This window comes from Chionomys nivalis, chromosome 16, assembly GCF_950005125.1.
Source record: "Chionomys nivalis chromosome 16, mChiNiv1.1, whole genome shotgun sequence".
Classification (NCBI taxonomy): Eukaryota; Metazoa; Chordata; class Mammalia; order Rodentia; family Cricetidae; genus Chionomys; species Chionomys nivalis.
The window spans coordinates 3,126,466-3,136,828 of NC_080101.1; positions in this window are offsets into that span (position 1 = coordinate 3,126,466).

The window sequence follows — 10,363 nt, forward strand, 5'->3', positions numbered from 1 at the left end:
TACTGTGCTTGTGCAGCATATTTTAAAATGTAGTGTATAATTAAGAAATATAGGTAAATAGAAAATCATCTGTAATAATCAAGCTTATATTCATGTTAGTTAGATTTTCTAGATGTACTAGTCAGGAACCAACAAGCAGCTTATTACAACACAACTTGTCTCAAAACACACACAGAGAGAGAGAGAGAGAGAGAGAGAGAGAGAGAGAGAGAGAGAGAGAGAAATCCCCACAGCACAGTAACAGATCAAAAAGCATTTTGTGGATATTATTAAATGTCAAGGATGGGCCATAAAACTATACAGACTTTTAGGGAAAAATGTAATAAACTATTGATACATATAACGATTTTAGTGAATATCTAAAGAACCACATTTAGTCAATAAAAGCCATTCCCCCAAGATTGCATACTATATCCTAACATTAGTATAATACTTTTAAAGTAACAAATTGCAGAGTTAGAGAGTGCATTCCCAACTGCCACGGGTAGAGGAGAGGTTAGGGACAGGAGTGGGCACAGCTGTCACAGAGCTTAGAAGGGGGTCTTTCCCTGCTCTGCAAATGTTCTCTACTGTATCAAGGTCAGCATGCTGGCTGGGCTACAGTCTGGAAGTGCAGGAAGATGATCCTGCTGGGGAACATGCTGTCTCTCTGCACTGCTTATTACAACCACAGCAAATTGATAAGGATTTTAAAATTAAAGATTGCCGTAAGAGTCTGTAGCTGGTGATGTCTATGCTCAGTGTAGCTGTTAAGTAGGTCAAGTTAAACAAAAGCATTTTACATATGTAACATTTAGTGCTGAAGCATATGTTTGTAAAAATTTCTAGACTTGTCAGGGAAACTCTATCAATGGGATCAAGGGTGGGAGAGGAGCTGAGTTGGGGGAGGGAAAAGAATATGATCAAAAAATATGATCAAAATATATCATATGAAACTTTCAAGAAAATACACATAGAAAAGAGCTGCCAAACTGCAAGATGAATAACAACTCTACAACTAGAATACATATAATTACTGATGGAAACTAGCAATTACAAATATTCAGAGAAACACAAGGAGGACTAATTACTAGGCAGGATAAAACAAACCAATGGAAAAAAAATGTTTATCATTTGGCTAATGAAGAGTACAAGAACACAGAGCACTGCCCAAGACCCTGCGAGCATTTCTCACTACTTAAACAGGAGCTGGAGAAATGGGTCAGAGGTTAAAGTATATGCTGCACAGATATGGACCACAGTTTGGATCCCCAGAACCCACGTCAATTCCAGCTGGCCGTGGGGCTTACCTGGAATTTCAGCCCCAGAAGGCAGAGACAGGGGATCCCCCCAGAACAAGGGCTAGCCATATTGACGATCTGGGTTTGATTGAGAGACCGTGACCGAATGCATGCAATGGAAGATCAATAAAGACAATATTCAACATCTACCTCAAACCTTTACATGTATGTGCACACACTTACATGTGAACCCTCACACCTGTACTCCAAACATGCATACATGCATACATACCACACACCCACATGTAAAAAAATAAAAAAGAATAAAAGTTAAAAAAAAAACAGTAAAACCCATCCACTATCCTTAGCAAGTATATACTTTTATTATTACAAATTAATAATTTCAACATTGTTTAATCCTGAGGAGGAATATGAAAGAGCAAATCGTAAGGGGAAAGGTGATTGTGATGCAGTTAAACCTGATGTTAACCTCGGGACTTTACATTAACGTTAATGTGGGGCTCATTTGTCGTTAGCATCAGAGAAGCCCAGTACACTGCAGGCTGCAGTGTTGCTACATGGCAACACCTACACCTCAACAGACCGATTGACCAGTCACCAGCACTAAACACTCAACAGTGACATGAATGCGAATAATTTTTGTCAAGCCTGAGTGAAAATATTTGGGCCTCTTCTCCTTTTCCATTGTGCTCTGCAGAACTGGTAATGAATCTGATAACTGGTAATCTGGCAAATGAAGAGGGGCAGTGAGGAAGAACGCCTACTCCACATGTCTGTCATGGATTACACCTTGCAGAAGTTATAACCATTGCACAGCCTCTCGGGAAGAATGCAACTAAAAGACACACGAGAAACCTTACCAGGCATCCCCTCCCATCTGCAGCTAAGAGCTACCTTAACCGCTGAAACACAGTTTCTAAAACACCATAATCTTTCTGTAGAATTACAAATAAGGTATAATAGGAAAATAAGGCACTTTGGATGTTTGGGGAAAGAAAATCCCATTTTGGTTCTGACTCTAGCAAACAAACATGTTCAAAAGGTCTTCCAGCTAAGAGAACACCTAATTATGAATCTGCTCCTGAGTATTCAAAGCACATTCTCTCTTCCTTTCCCCTCCCACCCTCCTCCTTCTCCCTTTCCACCCTTCTCCCCTTTCCCCTCCCACCCTCCTCCTCCTCTCCTCTCCCCCATCCTCCTCCTCCCCTTTCCCCTCCCACCCGCCTCCTCCTCTCCTCTCCCCCCCACCCTCCTCCTCCTTTCCTCTCCCCCCATCCTCCTCCTTCTCTCCTCTCCCCCCCCACCCTCCTATTCCCTTCTCCCCTCCCACCCTCCTCCTACCCCTCTCCCACCCTCCTCCTTCTCCCCCTCTCTGCTCCCACCTTCCTCCTCTCCCCTCTCTTCTTCTCTTCCCTGCATATATATGTGGGGATCATGACGGGCAGCAGAACATTCATTGCCACTTCTTAGTTTAAGTCTGACACTGGAGGAGCTGCCCTCTGTCCGACCGTAGGCCACACATACGAGGCTGGGAGGGAGGAAACGCTTGCAACTGCAATGTCTAAGTAACCCCCGCAATCTCAGTTATTTCTCACAAATGGCCCTGCATCTGCACAGATTTTGCTTTTCTTTTTTTGCAGTGAAAAATCCTATTTTGAGGTAACTTTGCCTTCGTCTTAACTATGTGCTACAAAATCACTTCTCCTCTCCCCCCCTACTCCCCCCCATCTCTCTCCAGGTGTAGGTTAACTGAATAACAACCTTGGGTGTTGTTCCTCAGGTACTATCCACCTTTCTACTCTTTTCTTTTTTGAAATATTTTTGAGGCAGGTTCTCACTTAGTGTTGGCTGTCCTAGAACTTGCTATGTAGACCAGGGTGGCCTTGAACTCACCAAGATATGCCTGCCTCTGCCTCCCACATGCTGGGATTAAAGATGTGCACCACCACACATATGCTGCCCACTGTTTTTGGAGACACAATTTCTTGCTGGCATAGATCTCGCCACATAGGCTTAGGATGGCCAGACACTGAGCCCCAGGGATCCCTCAGTTTTCAGCTCTGTGGATTTTTTCACATGGGTTCTGGTGACCAGCCAGCCTTGCCCACTTTACCAACTGATCCATCTCCCCAGTCCCAAATCATTTTCCTTCATCTCAAAAATTTGAAACAAAAAAAAAAAAAGATTATGTGTCAAAAGTCTTTGTAATTACTCTATGTTTCATAGGACTTGATATATTCAGAGACTAAATCAGAATCTAGAGTGAAGTGCAGGGGATTAACGTCACTAATTGAAGGTAAAGTCCCTGCTGTGGACAACTCAGGGGGTACGCTCTCAGTGATGCTCCAGGTCTGATGTACTGTGGAAAACTCGACAGGGCAAGAGGATGCTCTGCCAACCACTTTCCAATCTTAAAAAAACAACCGCCCCTCCTGACGTGAGAAATCTGAACAGCATTCTGCCTTAAAGACAGTTCCCTAAAACTAACCAAATTTTTAATAAGTTTTTAAACTCGTTTTTATGGTGGCACGACGTTTACGCATTCTCACGGGGTGTGTTATACCAAGTAGATACATGCATACAGTGTCTAGTGATCAAGTCAGGCTAAGAGCATTTCCACGCCTTTAAACATGGCTCGTTTTTATGTGTTGGGAACCATGAAGTGGCGTAACCGAATCCTGTTACAGAGATAGTGAATCAGTTCCTCCTGATATTTTAGAGCTCTAATTAACTCCTTCCACCCCTCTCTCCACCCTTCTCTACTCTAATAGTGGTTAGCTCTAACTACAATTCATCTGGGTTATTCTCTGAGGTCAACTTTTAGTTTCCACAATATAGTGGGAAGATGAGGTATTTGTTTTCCCGTTTCTGCCCTTATTTCTCACTAACATAATAAACGCCACTGGACTATAAACACTGAGTAGAGGAAATCTTTAGGATAATTTTAGTGAGGATGATCTTGGATCTGCCTGCTTCTGTGAGTCTTTTGATATCCTCATTTTAGAGATGGAAGAAAAAGAATACTTGAAAGCCATCCTAAGGTCAAGTGAAGCTGGCATTATATTTAACCACAGAAACAACTAGGCTACTTATTCCAGAGTCATGCTCCTTTGCAAGAAGAGAATTTTAAGTCAATTTTGCTAGTTCAAACAATCGTTGGGCATATTTTCAATCACTACAGCAGGTGATCTTGGAAACATTAACTAAACGGAAAGAATAAAACACATCAACGACTCCATCAGATAAAGAGCAGTGTGCTGTGGCGACAGTCTGCATTATGTAGTTAATTGGCAACAGTCAGAAATGGGCAAATTATGCCACAGCTTCCAGGCCAGTGCTCTAGTTAGTCTGTACCGGTATCTTGTGAGATAAACTAAGGGCATAATCCACTGAGTTAACATATTAACATAAATTATGGAGGGCAATTTACCCCACCGTTTAAAACCCTCCAGTCCTTCCATCTGAACAGTAGTTTCCTCAGCAGTGAGCACCAGAACTGGCTGGGCTCTGCAAAGGTTTCCACACCTAGGTCCTGCTCACAGATATCAGAAAAGGTGAGAAGGGCCAGGTGTGGCAAATGCTTTGGGTTTCCAGGTGTCTTCAACGTGGAGGAATCCTAGTCCTAACTCATCTTTTCCCTACTCCCCGACTGTGCTTTCCCTTCCTATTTGGTCTGTTTTGGAAATTTACACTGTCAGTTAATTGAAAAGACAGAGGAAAGAAAGCCAGGCCTGAGAGTACATGCTTATAATCCTAGCTTCTCTTCTCAGGAGGCTGAAGCGGTGTGATCTCAAGTATGAGACAAGTCTGAGCAATTTAGCTAGACTCTGGTCTCAGAGAGAGAAACTAAGTATCTCTGACTGGTAGAGGACTTGCCTAGTGCGCAGGGTATCGGTCTCAGTACCACATGGAGAAGCAATGCACATCTCTTTGAAAAAGCAGGTCTCCCTTAACTTAGGGTTTTCGTTATTCCTTCAGTTGCCATAGTTACTCAGCATCCATTTCCTCATCTCCAGGTCACACAACACACACCTTCAGACTTCATGTCTCCTGCCTCCATGTACTGTCACCAAGATACCAACATCTTCTTAACGGGTAAGCTCAATGGACACATTTAAGTGCTTTGCATTTCTCCTTTCTGAAGTAGTCCACTGAGTCCTTTCTGGCACCTTCCATGTCACAATGCTGGTGGCTCTCGAGGCTGCACTACCAGGCTTAGACTCCTCATTTCTGGTTCTCTCCTTGCTCACCATTGTCCTCACTTGGTACCAAAGCTACCTCTACAGTTGCATGTTCTGTGCTGATTCCCAAGCCTCTATCACAGCCCTATGCCTTAAGTTTCAGATCTCCGCATCTACTTTGCCTATATTGGTTGATCTCCATACCCTAGAAGCTTCAACCACCACCTCCTCCTCTTTTAGTTATCTGGCCTTAAACTGTTCTTATTTAATCTATGCCCCCATCCACTGCAGAAAGTGTGAGTCATCCCAGTTCCGTCCCCATATGCCGATCTGCATCCTACACTTGACAAATGCTATATTTACCATCATGTCTGCTTTCTGGTCTTTACGTCTCCCGTGATTAATCTTTGGATTAATCGTTCTGGCTTCTTCTATTTCCCTAAACTACTGTGTGCGACTGAAAGTTCACTCTTTCCCCTTCAGTGCTTTCCTGGTCCATAAATATAACACCTATGCTTCCTGTACGACATATGCCTCCGTTTCTGCATTTACAGCAGGAGCAGCGTATGCATTGCTCCAGCGCTGGTTTAATACTTTGCTTCCTGCCTTTCACGCTCTTGCTGTTCTTAAACATTTATGATACTTTCCTGCACTCTGAATTGCCTTATCCCTCCGCTTTCCCTAATAGTCTGCATTCATCCTTCAGACGTCAACGGAATGATCACTAACTCTGGTCTGTCTTCTAATTCTGGCCCATCCCCTGCAGTCCTAGTCATCTCTCTCCTGCCCCAGCTACACGGCCACTGTTTGCCCTCCCCACCTCCCTCATATATAGAGTTCACCTCCTATTACTCTAACCTCCGTAAGCTCTGGTCATATAGAGAGAGTTCAGCTCCTATTACTCTTACCGCCTAAGCTTTGGTCAAGCACATATCTATCCAATTTTTTCTTTCTACAGAAATAAAGAGGGCTGTCTGAAATGTTAAGTCAGAGAATTTAAATTTTCTTTTCATCACTCACAGAACTATATTGACATGATACGAAAGGCAGACTGGCATCATAAACAAGAATGGATGAACTCAGGGGCCCCGTGAAGAGAGCGTAACCCAAAAGCTGTAACAAATTCAGCGAGTCTACAGGATGCACTAGCTAAAGCAGTTCAAAGCTGCAGGTGGAGGCAGCGGTTATCTGGGAAAGAAGTTCTGACTTGGAAACTCATCACTCCATAAAACAAAACAACAAAAAGATGTTTTTCCCTCTAGAGGACTTTCACCTTTTTATCTTTTCAGCTAGGGGCTCCCTTGTTCTGCCACAAACAGTATAGAAACCACATCACCCAAAGCAGTGACTTGTCCAAGCATTTCTTTCCTTAATTACGCATTTCGTGCCAATGGTTTTTTATACTCTTCTTCTATGCTGTATGATCCATGCAGGGTTTGTTTTTCATGCTGTGCCTGTGACTTCCTGGAGCCAGGTAAGAGCTTTGTCAACTCCGCTGCTCTTGCTCATAATGGCTGGGCCATCTTTAGTCTTTACAGCCACACTGGTGGGTTCTCTCAGCTCTGAAGGAGGATGGAGGTTTGGCAGCAACAGTTCTGTGCATTAATTCTGAAGCTTAGTTCTCTCTCCACAAGGCCTCTTACTTTCCCAAAGACCAGAAGATTGACTGTTACCTCCTAAGTAGTGAAAGACTTCACAACTTCTTGAGAACATGCACTCAGGAGCTGGTAGTAGGCCTGGAGTATGTCTGCTCTTCAGCAAAGCCCTGCATCTCCACAAGGGCTCAGGCAGAAGACCCCATGATGGGCACGTTTTAACCCCAGGATAACTTCTGCCAGACCATTTTACTTTTGTGTATGACTTCCTCCCTTTCGTTTTCAGCTTTGTCTTCACTGTTCTCCATTTGCTCCTGGGACGCCAGCCCCTACTTTCCACTACCAGTTAAGGAATCCGAATTAACTAGAAAGTGCCCTTCTGCAGTTTCACGACTACATTTCATCCTTCGGGCTGATGTTGATATCACAGGGGTGATTACAAACCCACGGGACTTCGGAGCAAGATGCGTTGGTTGTTCTTACAGGTGTGTCATCTTGCGTCTTTCTGAAGTAACTTTCTAGACCTCCCTCTAGCTCACTGGCATCTGCTAGTTGAGCCTGTCTGAGCGATGCCAAATCTCCTATATGGGCTGTATTAGTCCTCTGGGTGCTGTGCTCACTGTGCCTCCAGGTACCACAGGAACAATGATCCCATTAACATGCTGTCAGACATGCCAGTGTGGGGGATAAGAAGCGGACCAATGTGGGGGGTCCTGGGAAGAAACTTCTCTCCACCTACTCTTCCGGAATCTTCTCCTGCTTATATAGCAGGGGACACCCAGGCCCATCAGCTCCTTTGTTACTAGCTGGGTGTGACAGAGGATGGTTCTACCCAAAAGGCATCACAATATCAAACTGAGAGCAAGTATGTTCCCAGGACCTCTGACTTTTGTCTTTCCACCCACTGACACGAGCCAAGCAAGTACCAGAGAAAGCCCTGCCCTGGTTTCTCTATTGAGATGTCCACTAAGAAAGCCTCATCTTCGGCCAGCAGCCAGGGGTGGAAGAGAGAATCAGTGGTCCTGAGAGTCAGTGTTCCTAGACCCGGCTGGCACCCGTCTAACGAACGGGCGCTCTCGTGCAGCCCACGGAGACACTGGTTGCATGCTCACAGCAGGAATGTGACGCTGCAGAACCAGATAATTAATTTGAAATCAAAGTAACAAACAGAAAACTTGAGTGGAAAACAACTTAGTACGCTACCTCCCTTGCCAAGGAAGGTTCTGGAGACGACTGCAGATAAATACAACAGACCATGCTCCAAGCATTCATGTTGGCCACCAACTTGATGCATGTGAAATGCTTAAAGTGTTCCATTCTCTAAGAATTCATGCTGGGCGGTGGTGGCGCAGGCCTTTAATTCCAGCACCCGGGAGGCAGGCAGATCTCTGTGAGTCTGAGGCCAGCCTGGTCTACAGAGTAAGTTCCAGGCCAGGCACCAAAGCTACACAGAGAAATCAAAAAGATTTTCACAGTGTTTATTTTTGGTCTTATCCATATGCCGCACACTTTCCCTATTCAATTTTCCTGCATATTTTGAGAGTTTTCAAGTTTCCTATCCAGCATATTACCTTGAGGAATTCTGAGTCATTTTAAAGCGGTAGTGTTATCTGATTATTACTAAACCTGGATAACTACATTTGTTTGAGCCTGACAGGTGACTCAATATATCAGATGCTCATACCTTGCTTAACACTACAATACACACAATGCTAAGCCTTCATATTTAACTCAGTTCGGTACATACCCTGCAAACACACATTTTCCTAAGCTTAGGACATATTCTAGTATTAACTGGGAGAAGAGCCAGTCTGGAGGTACACAGACTTGGGTGACAAGCACCACCAATGCCAGGTGCTTATCTGATGTGGACACTGATGTGACACCCAGTCTTGAGCCTCTGCAATATGTGATTATTTCCCTGGGCTTCTGTATTTTGATTTTGATATTGTTTTTTTGTTTGATTTTGAGACAAGATCACGCATGTGACCCAGGTTGTTCTTGAACTCACTGCCTCAATCTTCCTGCCTCAGCTTTTAGGAGTTTTGGTCTTATAGGCATACATCATCATACTTGGCTTCCCTTGAGGACCTTTTATTTTCTATTTCAGCAGGCAGTTTTAACAGCAAAACATGAAACCTGCATTGGATCAGGTAACAGGAAACATAGGCAAGCATCACTTTGGATGCTACCAAGATCATTTGTGGTGGCTGCAATGTGCTGTCCAGGGACCTGTCAGAGAAACTTGGCACAAATCAACAGAAAATTAAATTAGGACAAGTCTTTATGAAAAAGCATCAAGGAACTAATACAGATGGCATTTTATAACTCAGGAGCTGAAGGGCCGAGGCCGATACGAGAAATCAGAATCACCTGTCCACAGCGTCTTTCCTACAACCCTAACACTCAACATGAGGTCATGAGCCTGATCATCAGTATGGCCGGTGTGCTAGGAGCAGGGTGCATCCCCGCCCCCCAGAACTGCTCCCTCCCACAAAACATGTCTGTACAACCACGGGAAAGAAAGAGAGAAGAAAAATAAAATATTTCCTTTTATTTTCTTAGGCACCCAAGTGATGTGGGATACCAAGTTTCAAGACATTGTACTATGTCACTGTTAGAATTCTCTGCTGTAAATCCTGACCACCTTGGAGAACGGCTTGGAGCAATCCCTTTGTACCAGGTTATAATTCAGTTGCAAAGTCAACAGTGTCTGCTCAATGTGTGTTTATTTAACTCCTGAGTTGTAAATATCCTATGAAAATAATTCCTCTCCCCACTTCAACTCTTCAGCTTGAAGTAATGACCTTTAAAAATATCTAAGCTAAATATCTTATTATAACAGAAACCAGGAAAGTCTAATCTGAGAAGCTGGAGAGAATTTCACGAAGTATCATCCAGAGCTGGGGAGTAACCTTCAGCTGGAACAAAATCTCAGCACCAAGGCCGTCAACCAGTTACAGTTGTCCGGCTTCACAATAAACCTCTTTTCCTCAAATGCTCCTTCTCTGTGCGCGGCATCTGCCACACAGTAAGGATTTAATTGCATCAACGTGGCACACGCCAAACGGCTTTCAAGAACCGGAAACAGTCTCGCGGACAACAAATTTAAGTCCTAGTAACTTCCCCAGGACGAGTCCAAATCGCCACCACAGGTGAATACAGAAGATGCGGGGGACGAGTGTGCACCTCAACCACTGAGTTCCTTCACAGTGAGGGCAAACAAACACTGACCTTCGCGGCTTCGCGGGAGGAAACTGTTGGCAGTCACACACAAGGGGGATGCCACCGTGGCCGTGAGCAGATGGCTGCGGCACATCCGAGAGAATATGGCTAACTCTGCATA